The following is a 21,260-nucleotide window of genomic DNA, read 5'->3' on the forward strand; positions in this document are numbered from 1 at the left end:
AAACCCCTGAGCCTTGCCAACTTCTAATTGTTACTTGTGTCTTCAAACTATGCTAGAAAGAAAGAAACTTATTAGTTAATCATATATTCCAATTTTCACTAAAAACTTTTATTATATGTATTTCTCACTACAGCCTATTTTACAATAGAGGATGCCAAGGCTCAAAAGAGGTAAATAATTTGCCCAAGATCACACTACTCATAACTGCTTAGTAGGAAACAGAAACCCAGGATGACTGACACCAGATCTTCATTATCATAAGAAAAGGTGGGAATGGGGAATTCACAGACTGGCTGCACCTATTCAGACACAAGTTAATCTGATTAAGATCCATCACTAGTAGAAAACACACATTTTATGAGAGAAAAAATTTCACATGGCTCAATTATCTGAAGCATAGGCGAGCCTATTTGTTGACACAAAATTGACTATTTCCTTACCAATACCATCTATGTTGTGCATTTCTTTTTTTAAAGTAGTGGATTCTGATTGATATTGCAGCACACAAGATCAGTTAAGCTTCAGCTTAGAGTTTGGCTGTAGGGTAGTGTGTGTTTAATCCAACCCATACCACCATTTAATTGTAGAAGAATCAAAGTTATCTTTTATGTGACAGTCTTTGTCTCTTCAAACACTATATCTGTTTTGATCCATCTTGACTTCATGTTGGGGTTAGGTTTAGAAACTGTCAAAAACACTTTTAACGAGCTTGTTATAAAAAAAGAGAATCAGCTGAGTAAATTAATGTCTCAACACAAGAAAATATTCAATGATTATTATAATATTTGAAAACAAAGACCCACAGAACTATGGGAAAGAGACAGGATAGTGAAATCATACTGAATTCATGGCAAATTCATTTACATCTGAAATGACTAACAATATGTATATTTTGTGAAACAACATTAACTTTTTCACCAGCCATATTTTATGACTTCATACAATTATATAAAGCATTTCTCAAAATCTTGAAATATATTCAGACACTGAGGCTAAGGGGTTGCATGTCAGATAAGTACTGAGAAGACCAATGGAAAAATGTCAACAAAAGTCCTTATCACTTAACATTGAATATGAAGAAAAAATCAATGGAAAAACTTTGTTATTTGCAATTTTTTTAAAATGGTCAATTTTAATCTTAGTTTAGAGCTTCACCTTGATCTGACTAGTCAGGATTTGAGTTGTTTTGTTGAGCAAACTAGATATTAAATATTCTATATTCTTAATTTTTTCTATCAGCACAGAAAAGGCAATTTATAGCATAGTACCTTTATAAACAAGTATTTTTATATAAGTGATTTGCTACAGTTTTCCTTCAATTAAGGCCAATTTTATTCTTAAAGAGAGACATTGTATTCCTGATTTAATATTTTCGTTCTCAAAGCAGGAGTTTATATTATCCTATTTTCACTATCTTAATATGACCTTGGGACAATAATGGATTAGGCAAATCCATCAGGATTTTATCTTTCAGGGATTGTGCTGTCTTTGGAGAATTGAACCCAAGACACTGAAATGAGATACATCTCTGGCAGGGTAAAGGGGGCCCTGGGACAGAATAATTAATGGAATCCCAGAATAAAGGAGATCTTAGACCTCACAGAAAGACTATAATCAGTCTCCACTGAAATCTAGTACTTCTGCTCTCCTGAGTCCTTAGGCCTTAGCAAAGTGGATGGAATGCAACATGTAGTCCTCAAACTAGATGAGGGAATGAAAGTAAACTCAGAAAAATGAAAGTAAACTGACACCAGAAAAGACAGAAAGGGTAACAAAGGACAGATGGGAAAAAAGGGCAGGGTAAATATGTAACCATATTATGTCACCAAGAGAAAGAATGAAAGAGAAAGTATATCATGCAAAAGAGAAAAAATATATATAGCATTTATGAGAAAGCACAACACAAGTATATGTTCTACAAGTACTTTTTGCCAGAAAAATATCAAATAAAGCTATGAATTTAAGAAAGGAGGAGCTCAAAAGCAATATGATACATAGTAAGAAAAGGTAAGTGGAGAGAATGCAAAGCAAACAGATTAAGAAACCATATCATACCACTCTAGACCCAACAAGAGAAATCGTAATAAATAAATAAATAAATAAATAAATATTAAAAAGCTTTAGATAATCAACATGAATGTGAAAGAAAAAGGCAAAGAGTATTAAAGTAACTATATGATGATAGATAAGGAAGATATTGAAAATCCAGGCTAAGAATGATTGGAATCATCATGATAGTATCAATCAAATAAAGCATGAAAAATATGGAGGGATATAATGCAAGAAATGTTTTCTGAAATAAAGGAAGAATTAAATTTACAGGTTGCATCCCAAGAAACTGATACAAACAAGTGATATAAAAAATATTTTCTGGTGAAATCATTAAATTCTAAAATTCTCTGGTACCCTAGATTAAAAAAAAAAATCAGGTCTTCTACAAGTGAGGAAAAAATGAGGCTATTATCATTCTCATTTACTGTTAGAAATAACTGAATGCCAGCAAACAGTGGAACTATGTCTGTAATGCTCCAAGGGAAAGAAAAATATACTTAGCGAAAATGATTCAAAGATAAAGGCAAGTGACAGACATTCTAAAACATGGAAATCTTAAGGAACTATAGCACACAACAACCTGCCAAAATGAAGGAGCCCTGTGATCATTGCATTCATATAAATACAGAACTACATTTAAACAGCCAAAAGGATTGTGACTCAAAAATGAATAAATTTAAAAATTCTGACCAAATCAAAGTAAGTCTAGAGGTGGGAAGGAGAGGTAGGAAGAGTGATAAGAAAGCTCATTTCCTCATCTGTTTTAACAAGTAGTCAATCCATTTTGTCTAAAACTGTAACAGGCAGATTTAAAAAATAAATGACTCTTCTTAGTGGTTATTTCTTTCTAGCTATCCAACCATTCAGCCATCCATTGTTCCATCTGTCCATCCTCTATATATATGCATATAGATATATTTTATTTGTTTTAAGTAAGGGCTAAGTCCAATGTGGGGTCCAACGTGGGGCTTGAACTCATGACCCTGAGATTAAGAGTCACATGCTCTATTGACAGCCAGCCAGGTGCCCCCAGTAGATATGTTTTAAATAATGGCATACCAATATTAACATTTCTTATTTATGGATGATGAAATTTGGGTTGATTTATAGCTTTCTTCTTTTACTCCTCTGTATTGCTTGAATTTTCAAGAAGTGACCAATATCACTGTAGTGGGTTAAAATTGACCACAAATTCTTTACAGGTATTCTCATCAAGAAATGGACTCTGTCTCCTACCCTTTGAATCTTAGCTGGACTTGTGCTGGCATCGACCAATAGGGCTTAACAGAAGATATACCTTGAGATTACCATGCTCACCCTCTTGGAACCCGGAGACACCGAGGCTGCACAGAAGTGCTAGTTGAAAGACCACGTGAAGAGACAGTCCCGGCAATCCCAGCTCTTCTAACCATCCCAGATGAGACCCTAGACATATGAGTTAGACCAGCTTACCCCAGCTGAATTGCCAGATGACTACATCTGCATGAGTGAGCCCAGGCAGAAGCAGTAGAACGTCCTAGTCCAACACAGACTTATGAGACATGATAAATTGGAGGGGGGTGGGGGGGTGTTAAGGTACTAAGTTTTAGAGTTATTTCTTACATATCAAGAGATAACTGATTTAGTCCTTTTACAAAAGAGTAAAAAAAGTAATTTCAGTACTCATTTTTTTTAAAAGATTTTATTCATTTATTTGAGAGAAAGAAAGAGAGCGTGCTTGTGAGAGAACAGGGAACAGGGGGAGGGGCAGAGGGAGAGGGGAAGCAGACTCCCCACTGAGCAGGGAGCCTGATGCAGGATCACGACCTGAGCCAAAGGCAGATGCTTAAACAACTGAGCCATCCAGGTGCCCCCTAATTTCAGTACTCTTAAAAATCTAAATAAGATGCTGAACTCCCCGTCCTATATAATAGGGGAAATTCTCCTTAACTTGACTTTTTCCATGGGGTTCATGATTTCCTTCTCAATACGTGCTGCAGCCTTCTTTCCCACTATTAACTACTCCTGACATTCTCCATTATTTCCTTTGCCTTTTCTCACCAGCCCACTTCATCCTACACTATATAAGACTCTAATTCCTCAGTTGCCCCAAAGTACCACAAATGCAAAGCTTGTATATGTCTCAGACTTTTACTAAAGGTAAAAGATAAGATAGTATGAAGGCTGTATTATTTATCTATCACTGTGCAATAAATTACTCCCAAACCTGGCAGCTTAAAACAAGCAATAAACATATATTATTTTACACAGTTTCTATGGGTCAGGCCTTTAGAAAATGGCTTAATTGGGTGGTTCTGGCTTGGGATCTTTCATGAGGTTGCAGTCAAGATGTCGGCCTGAAATCAGGGCCAAAATGCTTGACTGGGGCTGGAGAATCTGCTTCCAGATGGCTCACTCACATGGCTGTTGGTAGGAGCTCTCTGGTGCTGCTTGAGAGGCCTCATGACATGAGAACTCAATTCCCCCAGAGTGAGCAAGTGATCCAGGAGAGTAAGAAAGAAGTGGCAATGGTATTTTTCTTAGACTTAGAGGTCTGTTATTCCTGGGATAGTCTATTGGTTACAGGATAAGCCCTATTCAATGCAGGACTACACAAGTGCATAAATACCAGGAACTGGAGATCATTGAAAACTGTCTATTACAAGCCTCTTAGGATGAAATTGATTCACATTGTAAGGAATCAGTGTCTGAGCTCTTCATCTTATTAGTGCACCACAAAAAATACCAACAAAATTCCCCAACCAGAGTCACCATAGAGAGTTGTACCGTTGTTGGCCACACCAGAGAGCCTAGTAGAGAGATCTGAGCCCTGTGTCCTAATGCATGGCTATGTCTATCCAGAAAAGGGGGAAGGGGGTGTCTTTTACAGATTCCACACAAATCTATTTGAAAGCTTGAAATGTACCTTTGGCACTAAAGAAAATAACAGAAGTAGAGCTTAAACATTCAAAAGACTTTTGAGACATCACTGGAGAACTATTAATATGGAGTTCATTTCTAGTATTGCCACAAATCAGCAACTTACCAAACTTGCTTTGCAAAATTCAGTCTCTTCCAAACTTAGAAACTCATCACAAGATCTAAATTATCCATCCCTTTTAGTTCTTATTTTCTATCACACTGTAATTTTCCAGTGCTTTGAGATGTTTGTTTCTAGACTCCCCAGCATAAGTTCTATGTTTCTGTGATATTGTGTTTTAGAAATCAATAGGAGATAAACTCACAGAAAAATTTCCTACATTGTTTTGAAATTATATATTCAAGTAGAAAAAACTTGAAATGTGAATTCAGGGTCACCAATACCTATCTAGGCTATTTCATCAATATTCTGAGTATTTGTCCTACCAAACACAGGTATTTGTAGCATACCATGATCTAATCCAACCAAATCAGTTTCTCAAACCTTTGTAGGACTGCCCAATATATATTATGTTCTTGTTGCACCTAAAAGAGCTACTGCTGAGTCATTTAATTGGCTTTATAAAGAAGAACTCTATGGAGTTGGAGACACCACTTTGCAGACAATTTCTCAGAATGTCAGATGTTTGTAGTCTTTTGAGTCTGTGCTAGATGTTAGCGTAAACTTAAGCTCTATTCCTTTTTTTTTTTTTTTAAGATTTATTGATTTGTTTGAGAGAGAGAGAAAGGGGAAGGGTAGAGGGAGAGGGAGAGAGAGAATCCTCAAGCAGACTCCCCGCTGAGTGCAGACCCTGACATGAGACTTAATTCCAGGACCCTGAGATCATGACCTGAGCTAGAGCTAAGAGTTGGATGCTCAACTGACTGAGCCCTGCAGGAGCCCCACTTTTATTTCTTATAACCAATACCTCCTCACATTACGGTCCTAGAGCTAGCCTTATCTGTAAGAACAATAAATATGAATGTCATGGGTCACAAACGTCCTTTATTTTTTATATCACTGTGTAATGTGTTATTCTGAGTCAAGCGATTACTTTCTCAGTCATATTCAGTGTTCTTTTCTTCTGTTTTATCCCTCTTCTTTCTGCCTGTTTGGGAGACCTTACCTTTGTCTGGTTGCTCTGCTGTGGTGAGGGATCTGGCCCATCGTCATCCTCTATCTTCTGCTGGTGTCTGATGAGGTGGCTCCCCATGAGGGAAGGTAGTGAAGTGGAGACCCCAAGCTCTCTTCCCCCAGCAGTTTTTGGTCCTTGGCCTTTATGTTTCCCTGCATCTGTTAAAATTACCTTTGTCTCCCCACAGCTTCCAGCTAGCAGGTCCCTGTACTCCTTAACCCAATCTCAAGGCTCCCTTGAGTCTACTAGCCTCTCTTAGACAAATCCACACCACTTTGCTGGCACAGAGCTGACTTCCTGCTCCACATTGTGTACTCAAGATTTTCTTGAACTGCCCTTAACTTCACCCCAGGGTTGCTTCACTCAGCCACTGCTACCCCAGTGCTTAGCTTCAGGCTGGAATACAAGTTGGTCTAAAAGGTTTGGTTCTTCCAAATCACATTCTAAGAGGTGAAGATTAGATTCCCTGTTGTTTGAGCTACTCCCAAATTCCTCTGGGTTTTCCACTGCCCCAGCACGGGATAGGAGCACATGATCCCTTCTCTAAGACAGTTTCTGATACCTAGCTCCTGTTTATTCTCTACTCCCTCCTCTATGTCTGTTTTATCTTTAAAATAATTATTATTGGGGCGCCTGGGTGGCTCAGTCATTAAGCATCTGCCTTCGGCTCAGGTCATGATCCCAGGGTCCTGGGATTGAGACTTGTAGTGTGATCCCTGCTCAGCGGAGCCTGGTTCTCCCCCTTCAGCTACCCCCCTGCTTGTGTTCCTCCTCTTGTTGTCTCTCTCTGTCAAGTAAATAAATAAAATCTTTAAACATAAATAAAATAAAGTAATAATTATTATCTTTTAAAATCATTATGCATTCTTTCCAATGCATGTATTTATGGTATTAAATTTCTGTACTAACCTTTACACATTTGCCTCTGGATTTTCAAAACCAGGCTTTGGGCATGTGGAAAATCTTTTCTCTTTGGAGAATCCTGAGCCTTACAACTCAAAAGCTCTTTGATTTTGAAGACGATTGTCTCTGTTTAGGTTTCAAAATGTATTGTTTTTTTTAGGGCTGCCATAACAAAACTCCATGAACTGGGTGGCTTAAATAACAAAAATTTATTTTCTCACATCTCTGGTGGCCAGAAGTCCACGCTCAAAGTGTTGGTAGCGTTGGCTTCTCCTGAAGCCTCTCTCTGTGGCTTGCAGATGGCCGCTTTCTTGCCATGTCTTCACATGGTCTCTCCTCACTCCGTGGGTTATCACTGTCCCAATCTCCTCTCCTTGTAAAGAAACCAGTCATGTTGGTTTGGGCCCATCCATACAACGTCATTTTACTTCAATTCTTTTTAAAGGTACTGTCTCCAAATATAGTTACAGTCTGATGTACTGGGTGTTAGGACGTCAACATACAAATTTGAGGGAGGGGGACACAATTCAGCCCACAACACAAAACAATCTACTCAGAAACTCAATTGACTTCTAAGTTTTCTTTGGGTTCCTTTGTGTCCTCTTTTCTCCGGGGCAAATGAATACAATTTGTGGTAACTGAATCCATGGATTGGGGGTCTCAGAAACCCAGAGACTTGTCATGGTTTACAAAGCCCTTCACAGTCTTTCACTAACGTCTCTGATCTCTTCTACCAGTTCTCCCCACATTTCACTTTCTCTCCTCTGGTTAGACAAAATTTCTTTCAGATTCTCAAAATCCACACTGTGTCTCTCACCTCTGGGTCTTCAAAATGTTGTTCCCACATCTGAAATGCTATCTTGTCATTCTGCTTCTCTTTCCCTTGTTAACTCCTGCGAATCATTCATGTCTCATCCTAAGCTTTCCTTGGTACCTAAAACCAGGTTAAGCTTCCCTATTTGTTAGGCTTCCCATAGCATATAAACTGTACTTAGCATTTTCTAGAAATCAGGCAATACACTTTTTGTTATTTATGTAATATCTGTATTTTCTACTAAGCTGTAAGCTGCATAGTGGCAGGGATAGTGTATAGTATCTGTGTTGGTCACACATCCAGAGGGTCTGACACAATGTCTGACATAAAATAGAAGCCTGATAAATATTTGTTAAATGGATGAACAGTTAACTCTCAGACATTATTGGCTTGGTTCATAAGAACAGTTTCTTGTGGAATTATACCCACATGTTTTTTTTAAAAGCAAAGACTTTGCTCCAGGTATTGGTCAGGATTGTTAGGTGTAAGCAACAGAAACTTACTTAGGTTAATTTAAGCAGAAAAAGTATATTGAGGTGCTGGCAGTGTCTTCCAGAGAACCAGAGAACCAGGTTCGGAGGCTACAATGCCAGGTACAACGACCAAAATCACAAGGCACACCCGCTGCTCCCCCTGGGCCCCCGCGCCACAGCTGGGTCTGTCAGCGTCACTGGACATGGGGCAGTAGTGCTGCCACGAGAGCCACTGTCCCTGCAGCCTCAAGGAAGCTGCATCTCCTGCAAGGCAGCCTCCACCCCCATCTCACCACTGCCACCAGAGCCTCCACTGCCCAGTTACCACCCTTGCAACCTGTCCTCACTGCCGCTGCTGCCACCTCAACACAATATAGGCAGACCCCACTTCTTCCTGTCACCACCTTCCAATTCAGTCCTTGACTGGGCAGAACCTAGCTCATCTGACCAATACTACAACAGAGGCTGGAGAAGACAATATCTGCTATTTTAATATCTCTGAGGAATTAGTGCTGCTCCTCATAATGTGAGAAAGTCCCAAACATAGGAAGGAGGTTCAGACATGAGGAGACCAAAAAAAAAAAAAAAATGACAAACGATCTCTGCTTTGTTACCGCAGAAGCCAGAAGTTCCATGACCCCACAAGTGCTGTGTCTTAAGAGTGTGTAGGTGTGCATGTTTAAAGCATCTTTATAATCTTTGACATTAAACTTACAAAGGATAACTAAAAAAGAAAGTCCATTGAGATGCTAACATCAGTGTTCAAACTTACAGTCTTGCCGCTGATCAATTCCACACTTCACTCACACTCAATGGTCACGTCCATCCCAATGACTCGGTCCCCTAATTCTTCTACCTCCACCTCCCTTTCTATAACCACCCCTTTCTTCAGAACTTTTTAGTCAACCTTTCATGTACTTGAATTTTCCCACCCCAAGAGAGCAAGGGCTATGTCAAATGATCGTGGGCATGTAGTGCTTAGTGGGGGTTGTACACATAATAAGCTGTCTTTCAGCAAACAAGTTTTCTTATGGAACCATGAGAAAGAAGCCTGCCTATTGCATGCCACCTCCTTGCAGCACTGGGTTCTCCTCAGTGCTTAGAGCTTCTTTCATGGCAGCTATCTGGGGCATTGACTTGACTCTTTCACTAGCTTGAGTTTATCTCTCACCACTTTCTCATGCAGTATCAATATTAGGAAATATCTTTGTCTCATGTCTTTGAACTGCTTGATCACACCTATGTGTTCTTACCACCACAGCCAACAGAGAGCCTTTTCCCTCCTGCATCCTTTCCCTCCTTCCATCCCTAGAACTTCTATAGTTCTTCAGTTCTTTTAATTCCTGCTCTTTCCCACAAAAGTCCTGCCTCCTCTGGTGTCCTGCCTCTGAATCATCTTCTCCACTGCCAGGTGCTACTGATGAAGGTGGGGACCTGAGGAATCTGGAAGAAATGATGACAAAGAATTCCTCATAATGATATGGACTTTATTATTTTCTTTAACTTAAAGACCTTTTATACTGAGGTCTTTTACTCTTGATAGCTTACCTCCCCCACCTTTTTTCTCTTTATTTGCCTTCCATGAGTTTGAAGGTTGTATTTTCCATATTCTTTCAGTAGTTACCCCAAATACTTTAACATGGATACTTTAAAAAGTCCAATGTTAAAATCTTTCTATTTCTTTCCAAGTACAATAATACTAGTGCTTCAGATCTAATCAATCTTTTCCTAAATTATATACCGTTGTTATCCAGTATTTGGTTTTATATGTTTTTTTAATTTGACAAAGTAGATATTATTTTATGTGGTCATTATTTGTTTAGATTGACCTACATATTTACAGAAATCTTGGCTGGTCATTTCTTTCTGCATCTGAGATTTTCTGTTTGGTATTATTTCTACCCGAAACTCATCCTTGAGAATTATCCTTAAAAATCTATTGGTAAATTCTGTTATCTTGTTTTCTTTTAGCCTGGATATCTTAATCTTTCCCTTCCCTTCTTGAAAGATTATTTCACCACATATTCCATTGTAGGTTGACAATTATTTTCACTCAGTGCTTTAAAAATATCATTCATTGTCTTCTGGTTTTCATTATTGTTGTTGAAAAGTCACTCAATCAGGCTACTTGCAATATCTTTGTACAAAGTGTTGACTCTCTAGTTGCTTTTCAGGTCTTCTCTTTACCTTTGATATTTTATAGTTTCACTGTTATTTATATCTCAGTGATAATTTCTTTCTCCTTATCTTTGCCTGAAAATTTTGGACTTCCCAAATCTGAAGATTAATTGTGTTTGTGTGTGTTTAATTTCTAGGAAATTTTGGTTATTATTTTCTGAACTATTCCTTCTTCTGCATTCTCTTTATAATTCTTCTGAAACTCCACTTAAAAATATGTTAAAACTTGTCTGTTATCAATGTCTCTTAATCTATCTCTTCCCTTATTTTTATGCTAACAGCATAAAATGATGTCTTTTATAACCTTTAGTAGCATTGAAAAAAATCCACCTCTGGCTAAATATAATTGGAAGTACAAGGCTCCAGAAAGGGAGTTGGAAGTAACCAAACATTGTTCTGTCACAGTGCAAAAGCTTAATCTTCAGTCTGACCTAATCCATTTGCTGGCCCTGGCCCATCTCTGGAAAAGACACACCTACCCCTAGTCCAAAAGGCTTTAAAAACTACTGGTTTCATACCCAACTCTGTCACAACAATCACAACTCTGCACTAGTTGTTTGCAACACAAAGTTGGCCAGACACCAAAAGTATGATCTCTATTTTTTTTTAAAATAAGCTCTTTGCCCAGTGCAGGGCTTAAACTCATGACAACAAGATCAAGAGTCTCAAGAGTCACATACTCTACTAACCGAGCCAGCCAGGTGCCCTGATCTCCATTTTTATGAGCTGAGTTTGATGGATTTGCAGTTAGAAATGCTATCTACCTTTGCATAAGCAGCCACCATGTTGCCTCTTTACTTTACATCTAATGACCAGACTTGCAAAATAATGTGCTCATCCTCAAAGTACTCAGTACCTACTGCCTGGTTTATCATGACTGCTACTGTCATTCCTGCTAGGAAAACAGAAGTAAATGTAATTAAATGATTGTCCTGGTCATCACTCACCAGACCAGGTGACAACTCACAGCACACACATACCATTTCAAATCCTTTTTGGAAAGATATTTAAAATAAATAAATAACAAGGCCTTTCTCTGAATAACATTGTGTCCACACCTGGTGTTAATTTATTTATACTATGAAAGCAATCTCCATGTAGTTGGATCAAGGTGGGTCTTGTCTTTATATTGAGTATAAGGATGAATATAACAAATGTTCTAGAAAGAAAGCTCTAGGAAATTAAGTATTATGTAAAAGTGTTCCACAGTCAAGCAAGTATGAGAAACATTGCATTAAATATGGTTAACAAAGTTAAATAGGCTTCTTTACTGCAGGACTTTTCAGAACCTTTAATATACTAATGCACATTGTAAATCACAAAGAAGCAGATTATGTGTAGCATTTTTTTAAAGATTTTATTTATTTATTTGACACACAAAGAGAGTGAGAGAGAGAGACAGAGGGAGAGAGCACAAGCAGGGGGAGCGGCAGGCAGAGGGAGAAGCAGGCTTCCTGCATGAGCAGGGAGCCCGATGTGGGGCTCGATCCCAGGACCCTGGGATCATGGCCTGAGCTGAAGGCAGCGGTTTAACCAACTGAGCCACCCAGGCGCCCCTACGTGTAGCATTTTTTAAATGTATTTGACCACAGAGTAGTTTGAGCATTTTACAAGATGTGTTCCATGTTTGTGTTTGAGTTTCTTATAAGATGTGTTCTACAAAAGAGACTTGCAGATCTTGTTGGAGGATAGTCATTGCCTTATCACTCAACTTTCTTGAGGAAATAAAGAACAGCAATCCCATGAGAAGCCTCTCTTTTGGAGCCATCTGGTATTGATTTTTCATCTGTCAGCTGAAATATCTCTGTCGCAGCCATCTGAAAGAGATGTTCATTGTCACAGTGTTTTGTCTGACCACTCTGAGTAAGCGCAGACCTCCCTGCTTCCCCATTTGGTTTCCCAAGACAGCTACAACCCTGCCGTGTTCCTGGAATCTTCTCCTCATGTCTTCACCTCACCCACTTTGGCTTTCAACCTCCATAACTTGCTATGTCCACTGAGCTCTGTGCCTTGGCTTTTTGGTTCCTGTTGTTATTTTCAAGAACCCATTCTCTTTCCGGCTGTAAGACTTGGCTCCTGCACTGTGATTTATATCTCCACTTCTTGCACCAAATAGTATGTTCCTGTCCACCTAATCTTAGCTATTAGCAACCTCTTGCTTCTGTCTTCTAACACATCCTTTCCAACTTCCCTATAGATGCTTATTCTAGCCATGTCCTTGACCTTCACCTGTGGCATGGACCACAGCCATGATGTAACATTGACTACTGATGCTTGCCAGGACCACAAAATATTGCAAGGAATTCTCTTGCCACATAAAAGATAAATGCAGCTATCAGAGTGCACCTTGAGTACTCAGGCTCAATATTAGTGCCTGGATCCTTTTGAGTTTCCCATGGCTTGCAGGTTATACTGCATTAGTCAGTGGGTGTCTTAGAGTCATTTTGCACCAATAAACAATGGCATTATGAAGACTTGTTTCTTCTCTATTTTTAATATCTTTTATTCTGTTACACAACACTCCATAAATCTTGCTCATTCACATGTTATTAGGAGTCATGGCAGCTCTTTGCTTGTAGACTAGAGATTATGATTGGCCTGTCGTCTTATTTGATCTTCTTTTGTTTTTAGTTATTTTTTCTGTTTAAGTGCCCAAAACCCTACTGGCAAAAATGCTTTCAAATTAGAATGTATTGTTAATATTCCAGACCACACACTTGGCTCTTCATGTGACTTTGAGTTTTGCTGCTGAGATGGTTGTGCATGATATTCTCATGGTGAGAAAATATGACCAATTCAGCCTATTTTTCAGAACTCCTTTGTTCCCTCGGGCAAACTTGGCATGATTTTATTAAAGGTTCAGTTGGGATAATCCATATTCTTTCCCCAAGGTCACTTTTCAAATTCCTTGTCAATCAGCTTAATGAAAGGTAAGTAAGTACCTGACTTTAGAGCAGCCAAATAGCATGAGTTTCTTAGGGTGCGTGCGTGCGTGTGTGTGTGTGTGTGTGTGTGTGTGTGTGTGTGTGTGTGTGTGTGAGAGAGAGAGAGAGAGAGAGAGAGAGAAAGAGAGAGAGAAAGAAAGAGACTGAGAGAATGTGAGTATGTGCAGTAGGGAGAATTGAAGGGAGATAACAAGCCTCTTATTCAGTGACATCATGAAGCATGAAACTTTAAATGTTATGTAAAATTGACAAGGTTATTTATCGAGAGACAGATACAATCACAAAAAGATACGTCAGTGCTTATTTTCATTAACCAGGATGAGTACATTTACAAAGGATTTAGAGGATGCTGTAAATCATATTTTTAAGGAATATGACTTCCTCATGCTGAGGTAAACCAGGTTTCAGAGCCACCCTCAGAGACAACTGTTGTTTGCCCAAGCCTACCTGCGTCTGTTCTGCAGAATCACTTCATCCTCCACAGCAACACTGAGCAAGCCTGGGCTGTGCTTGTTTCAGGCTCTTCTGTCACTGCTTGGCTCACCTACACTCTCTCTCTGGACACATCCACACATTGTCACCTCTGAGTCACGAGTATTTGGCACTTATTTCCCTGCAGGGATTGGTTCTTCTTCCTCCTATCCACTTAGCCAACACTTACTCATCTCTCATGTCAAACTCATACCGATTCAATTCTAAACTCCAAAAAGGTAGAGGCTATGTCCATGTAATTCTCAGTCACTTACCCAGTACCTGGCACATAATAAATTCTCAGAAAATATCTGTTGAATAAACAAGAAATGAATGAGTGTGTTTTAAACATGGTTACAAAATCAGGAAACCTTTGGGGATACCAAAAGTTCAGGTGTAACCCTGCTCAAAGTGTCCAGTCCTGCAGGGGGCAGCTCAGTTATTTACCTGTTCCTTTGCTTGATATGCATTAAGCTCCAACTCTGTACCAGTGCTCCACTAGCTTTTATGGGGGATACAAAGTTAAATCAAATTTGAACCCTATTCTCCAAAAATCTATAGTTTAATAGGGGAAGTTTGATATGCACATCAATAACTAAAACACAAGATTGAAAGTGACAAAAGCCAAGAGAGGAAACCTATGATAGATGAGAACAGGAAAGAGATTAATTATGTAAGAAGATGTTAAAATGAGACTTTGCTATCTCACTTTGAGAACAACCCAAGAGATACCAAGAACCAGACTGGGTCTCCACTGCACTAGAGCAAGATGCTAAGAGACTCACCTTGAGAGCATAGAGGCAATGATGTCCCACCGGCCAGGTCAGAGGGGATTTCTTTGGAGAGAATAGTCAGTGTACTATGCATTGCCCACTCACTCTGCAGGTACAAGAAAAGGAGTTGATTTCCTTCACCTCAAGCCAAGTCAGGGAGCTCTAAGGGCACCTAGGAAGTTTGGGGAACGTGAAGACCTGTGCATTAACCTAATCCAGTCATCTGAAGGTGAGTGACTAGCCCCAGCAGAGTACAGAGAGAGGAATGCATGGGCACCAATCTACAGTTCCACAAACAGCAGGTATTTCCAGGAAGGAAAGATGTAGATCCCATGAGATGGAGTTGATCTGAAAGCTTCTCAAAATGAATCATGCTCAAGAAGCCTCCCCAGCAAGGACAAAGGACCCCAAGGGAGAGGGTCTGTGTAGGGTATGTTTGGAAGTCCAGGCCTGGGAGCAGCTCATAAAGCAGCTGCTGGAGGACAAGCATCGTGTATGTGGGGTTGGGCAGCCTGGGGCAGGGAGCCGCTGAGGTCTCAGCGGGACACTCTCCAAAAGACCCACAAAGCACATCACAGCAGCCAGCATCCGGGGGAGCAAAGTACACTGCAGCTGCTCTGGCCATATAAAACGGTGCCATTCCCCTAGTGCCCTGTGCCTTGGCCTGAATCTAGGGGCTTAGTCAAGCCCCAGGCAGCAAGCAGAAGGAGTAGCTGGGAACTGATGAAGAAGCTGACCAGGAACATCACTGCCTCCTCTGTGAGCTTCCCCGCCTAGGGCAGGCCCCCACTGGGATGAGAAGCTATATATTGGACAAGATTTTGAAGTTGTGATGGTTACCCTGGACCTGGCTTAAGTTATGTGATTATTAGGCTAGAATGGATTTTTTTTTAATTTTTTATTGTTATGTTAATCACCATACATTACATCATTCGTTTTTAGAATGGATTTTTTAATGCCCAAACAAAGGGACTATTTATTATCTAAGCGTGACTGGAAAAGTCATGGGACCTACCTGTATTTTATCTGTGAAGGGAAGGAAAGAGAAGGGAAGGGAAAGATTTTTTTTTAATTTTTTATTAAAATGCAATACACATACAGAAAGTGCATTTATCATAAGTATACAGCTTGAAAAATTGAACACATCCATGTAACCAGCACCCAGATTAAGCTGTAACCCCCCAGAAAACCCCTTTGGTCTCCCTCTGAGTCACTACTTCTCCCTCAGATAACTACTATCCTTACTTCTAAGAGCACAGATGAGTTTGGGCTTTTTGTATCTTATATAAATAGAATCATACACTATGAGCACACTATGATTCCTTTGTGTCTTTTTATGCTCAACATTCTGTTTATGAGATTCATCCATATTGTCATAGATTTTATTTATTTATTTGAGATATAGAGTGAGAGAGAGACCATGAGCAGGGGACAGAGGAAGAGAGAGAAGCAGGCTCCCCACTAAGCAGGGAGCCCGATGTGGGACTCTATCCCGGGACCCTGAGATCATGACCTGAGTCAAAGGCAGATGCTTAACCGACTGAGCCACCCAGGTGCCCCTTCATAGATCTTTTTGTTTTCATTGCTGTATAGTATCCCTTTGTATGACTATACCATATTTTATTTATCTATACTTCCACAGATGGGCATTTGAATAGTGCTGTTATATATGTTATATATATATGGTCATCTATGTTCTGAATACATACCCAGAAGAGGCAATTGCTGGTTTATAGACTATGCACACATTCAGCTTGAGTAGATATTGCAGAAATGGTTGTATCAATTTTCACTCCAACCAGCAGTGTAGGTGAGTTCTGTTGCTTCACCACCTCACCTGATACTTTCCTACTTTTTCATTTTTATTCATTCAGATGGAAGCAATGGTATCTCATGTGGGTTTTAATTTGCTTTCTCTTGAAGACCAATAAAGTCAAACTTTTTTTTTTTATGTTTACTAGCCATTCCTCTACCTTTCTTTGTGAGATGACCAAGTTTTTGCCCTTTTTTGTAGGAGTTCATTATATATGTTTGATGTGAAATCTTTGTCAGATATAGGTATTGAGAATATCTTCTTTCAATCTGGGTTGCCATCTTACTGTCTGAAGATATTTTGATGAACAGGTGTCATTAATTTTAACATAGTCCAATGTATAATTTTGAGTATGGATTCAAATAAAAAATTTTTCTCATGGTTATATCCAATTCACCAACACTATTATTTTTGGAAATAACTACCTTTCCTCTGTATTGTGTTGTATTTGTTATAAACTAGATTCCACATATGTATGGGTCTGTTTCTGGACTTTATTCTGTTATATTGGTCATTTCTCTATCCTTGCACCAATATCATACTGTCTTAATTATTTACTATGGTTTTCTAAAACATAGTGATATCTAGTAATGGAATTATTTTTTAAGAGTTCCTTAGGGGGCGTTTGGGTGGCTCAGTTGGTTAAGCGTCTGCCTTTGGCTCAGGTCCCAGGGTCTGGGATAGAGCCCCATGTCAGGCTCTCTGCTCAGCGGGGAATCTGCTTCTCCCTCTGCCTGCCACTCCCCCTGCTTGTGCACACTCTCTCTCTGTCAAATAAATAAATAAAATCTTAAAAAAAAAAAAGAATTCCTTAGAAGTTTTGAATTCTTGGCACACCTGGGTGGCTCAGTCCTTTAAGTGTCTGCCTTTGGCTCAGGTCATGATCCTGGGGTCCTGGGATCAAGCCCTGCATCAGACTCCTTGCTCAGTGGGGAGCCTGCTTCTCCCTCTGCCCTTCACCCTGCTCATGCTCTCCCACCCCGCTCATGCTGTCTGGCTCTTGCTCTCTCAAATAAATAAAACCTTAAAAAAAAAAAGTTCTGAATTCTTTGTATTTCCATATGAAATTTAAATCTTTGGGTGTCTGGGTGGCTCAGTCGATTAAGCATCTGCCTTTGGCTCAGGTCATGATCCCAGAATCCCAGGATCAATCCCTGTGTCAGGCTCCCTAATCAGTGGGGAGTCTGCTTCTCCCTCTGCCCCTCACCCTGCTAATGCTCTCTCGCTTGCTTTCTCTCTCAAATAAATAAAGAAAATCTTAAAAAAAAAGAAATTTAAATCACCTTCATAATTTTATGTCAATTATACCTCAGTAAAGCTGAAATTAAAACAAATAAGTAAAATCAGTTCATAATTTCTGACCAAAAAACTGGCTGGAATTTTGATCGAAACTGTTTTGAATTTATATATAAGCTTTTGGGGAATTTTATGTCTTTAAAATATTTAGTTTTCTAATTCATAACCATGGTATATTACTTTATTTAGTTCTTATTCACTCTGAGTAATGTTTTCTAGCTTTCAGTATAGGGCTCTTCGCAATTTTTGCTATATATATATATATATTCACATGTAGTTCGTGTTTTTATTCTACTGTGATATTGGTTTTTTTTAAAAAAAGATTTTATTTATTTATTTGACAGAGAGATAGTGAGAGCAGGAACACAAGCAGGGGGAGTGGGAGAGAGAGAAGCAGGCTTCCCGCTGAGCAGGGAGCCCGATGTGGGGCTCGATCCCAGGACCCTGGGATCATGACCTAAGCCGAAGGCAGACGCTTAACGACTGAGCCACCCAGGCGCCCCTGTGATATTGTTTTTTAACTTTTCATTTTTCTCTTTTTTTGTTGTATATGAAAATATAATTTATTGTATATAGCTTTTGTGAAGAATAATTTTTTGAAGAACTTTAATGTGCTAGGTACTCAATATGATATTCTCATTTATATTGTCTCTTTAATCTTCACCACAATCTTGCAGGTATAGTTCATCTTCATTTGTTAGAGAACATTGAGGTTCAGAATAAGGAAGAAATTTTCCCAAAGTCACACAAAAAGTATTCGAATTGGTTTCGAAGAATAGATCGATTTTCCTATTTGAAGACGTGTCATGGAAAAGGCCACCCAGGCATAGAAACTGTCATTAACAAAGCAAAAAAGGCAAGAAAGTAAAGAGAAGGGAGGAAAGAATGGGGAAAAGGAGAGGGAAGGAAAGGTGAGGTGTTCCTTCTGATTAGCATCTATAGGTTATGGCACACTGAAAAATAAAGTCAGAAAGGTAAATTGAAGACCAGACTGTAGAGTTTCCTAAGTAAATATGAAAAGTTTTCACCTTCACTTGTTAGCCTCTAGCCTTGTGGGATCTGGCAAATCTGGAACAGAAAATTGGCAGTAGGATTGAGACTCATCAAGTCTACAATTTTCTCTCTCCAGCCATGTGAAACCCCCAAAACCTCTTCTGTTCTTCTGACCCTAGCAGTCACTTCTCACTGGGCAAAGTCTGGTTGTTATCCTCTTGCCTGCCAAAAATTTGGCAAAAACTCCTAAAGAGAAACCATCTGCAAACCCTCAGCTCAGATCTCATGGTTTTCTGTCTTTGGAATCTTAATCCATCTAGTCTTCATGGTTTCCACAGTTCTCTGAACCTTGACATAGATAGCTTTTGTAGTTTAGTTGGCTTTCCTAGTTGTCCTTGACAGGACATTTGACCTACCCTGTATTTCTCCATTCTACCTGGGAGTGGAAGTCAAACTTTGCTCTTTGTGTTTCTATTGAGAGGTTTTTGTTGTTTTTTTTAATAATTACTCTTATAGAGACATAATTTATGTTCAATAGATACAAGGATCTTAAGTGTAGAGTTAGGTAAATTGTTTTGTTGTTGCGTTTGCTTCCAACTGTGTTAATCTCTTTTTATTCTTTTGGTAATTTCTTCCAGAGTTAACTACTTCCACTTGTGATTGTCAGTGATGAAATGTGTAAGGAATCCACTTCAAATGTTGGCACAGCTATGAGCATGGCCTTTCCCTTTACTTGAACTCAGAATGAAGATTTTTGGATCTTGTATTTTAGGTTCCAGTCCCAGAAGTAGTTTTCACCATAGAAGTTATCTGCAGTCTTCTGCTTTCTAGCAGTAGTCCACAACCAGGTTCTTGCTTCTCCAGGACTCAACACAGGATGGATTTAAATATGTATTAAACGAAGAGCATTCTCTCAAATGAGTTGAAAGGCATTTTATTTTTAGACAACCTATACGACATGATTTTTTTTTTCTTAAAAACAATGCCTCCACTCCAAGTAAATCAAGGTCAAAATTAATGAAGAGCTCAAGATGGCAGGTGTCGTCTGGTCTTGGTCCTGGTATTGCATGGGTGAAGAGCAGCAGCCGGTTATGGCAACAGGTAATACATCCAAAGTCATAGCCAAGTTTGTTAACAGTTTTCCATTTCTAAACCATCCTTAAAGAAAATCATATTTGGGGTCCCACCACCCTCACAGTAGTCCAGCAGAACAACCATCTGGAATCCAATTCCATCTGGATTCGTGTTTTCACCAATAAAGAACACGTAGTTTTTGAAATGAGCAAAGATGTGCTTGATTTGTTCTGCAGCCCTGTCATAAAAGGTTTTCTTCTTTCTGGCCTCAGTGCTTCAAGTTTGCCTTTGATTGGTTTCATGTCATCTTTGATGCACTTCTTGTAGGCTTCTTTTGTGAAGCTGGTTTCCTGCAAGTGATGGTTCATGACAATATCAACATCGGTGATGACTGTGCTTTCAGGCCCTTCACCCTTGGGGCCTTCAGTGGAGGCATTTCCACCACTTAGTGAGTCATCAGTGTTACCCTCTGTCCTACTGACCATCTTCTCCACCTCTGGGCATAACCCATGGGCCATCCCTTATCTTGGAGAATATCTCATCATTGTTAATGAGGTTCTGGTTGATATCATGATGGTGGCTGGAGAGAGGCAATGGAGGCTCTAGCTTAGCAGGACCTGGAGCTCTGAATGAGCGCCCTGCTGCCAGAATGGCACTTGGGGTGAGGGAGGGAGCAGGTGGAAAAGAGAGTTAGTAAGTTTTGATAAATGTATACATCCCCATAATCAACACCCCAGTCATGATGTAGACTCTTTCCATTACATCAGAACATTCTTCATGACCATTTAGATGTAAACCTACAGAAGGAAACATTATTCCAATTTCTATCATAACTTAGTTTTGCTTTTTCTGATTTTCAGATAAATGGAATTATACAATGTGTTCAAAACTGTGTCTGGCCTCTTTTACTCAGCGTAATGTTTTTGAGACTCATCCATATTATTACATTTATGAGTTCATTCATTTTTATTTCTGAGTAGAGTTCAGTATCATGAATATACCATATTGTCTCTCCAATCTCCTGTTGATGGACATACTATTTATGTTGGCTTGTGATTACTATAACTAAAGTTGCTATGGACATTCATATACAAGTTTTCTTGTGGAAATACAGTCTCATTTTCCTTGGATATATACTTAAGAGCAGAATTACTGAGTCATATAGTGAGTGTATGTTTAACTTAATAAGAAATATATGGAAATTCCATTTGCTTTATACCTGTACACATTTCCTAGGGTGGCCACAACAAAGTATCACAAACTGGGTGTCTTAAAACAACCGAATTCTATTGTCTCACAGTTCTGGGGGCTAGAAGTCCAAAATCAAGATATTAGGAAGGCCAAGATCCCTCTAAAGGCTTCAGGAGAAGATCCTTTTTTCTTTTACAGCTACTGATAACCCCAGATGTTCCTTGGCTTCTATCACTCTAATCTCTGCCTC

General features: G+C 39.3%; 1 pseudogene; it reads right to left on the reverse strand.

Moving 5' to 3' along the window:
* Nucleotides 1-19,876: 19,876 nt before the first annotated feature.
* On the reverse strand, nt 19,877-20,374 carry LOC113913644 (annotated as a pseudogene).
* Between the last annotated feature and the right edge of the window lie 886 nt (nt 20,375-21,260).

The sequence above is a fragment of the Zalophus californianus genome, chromosome 4 (assembly GCF_009762305.2).
Source record: "Zalophus californianus isolate mZalCal1 chromosome 4, mZalCal1.pri.v2, whole genome shotgun sequence".
Classification (NCBI taxonomy): domain Eukaryota; kingdom Metazoa; phylum Chordata; class Mammalia; order Carnivora; family Otariidae; genus Zalophus; species Zalophus californianus.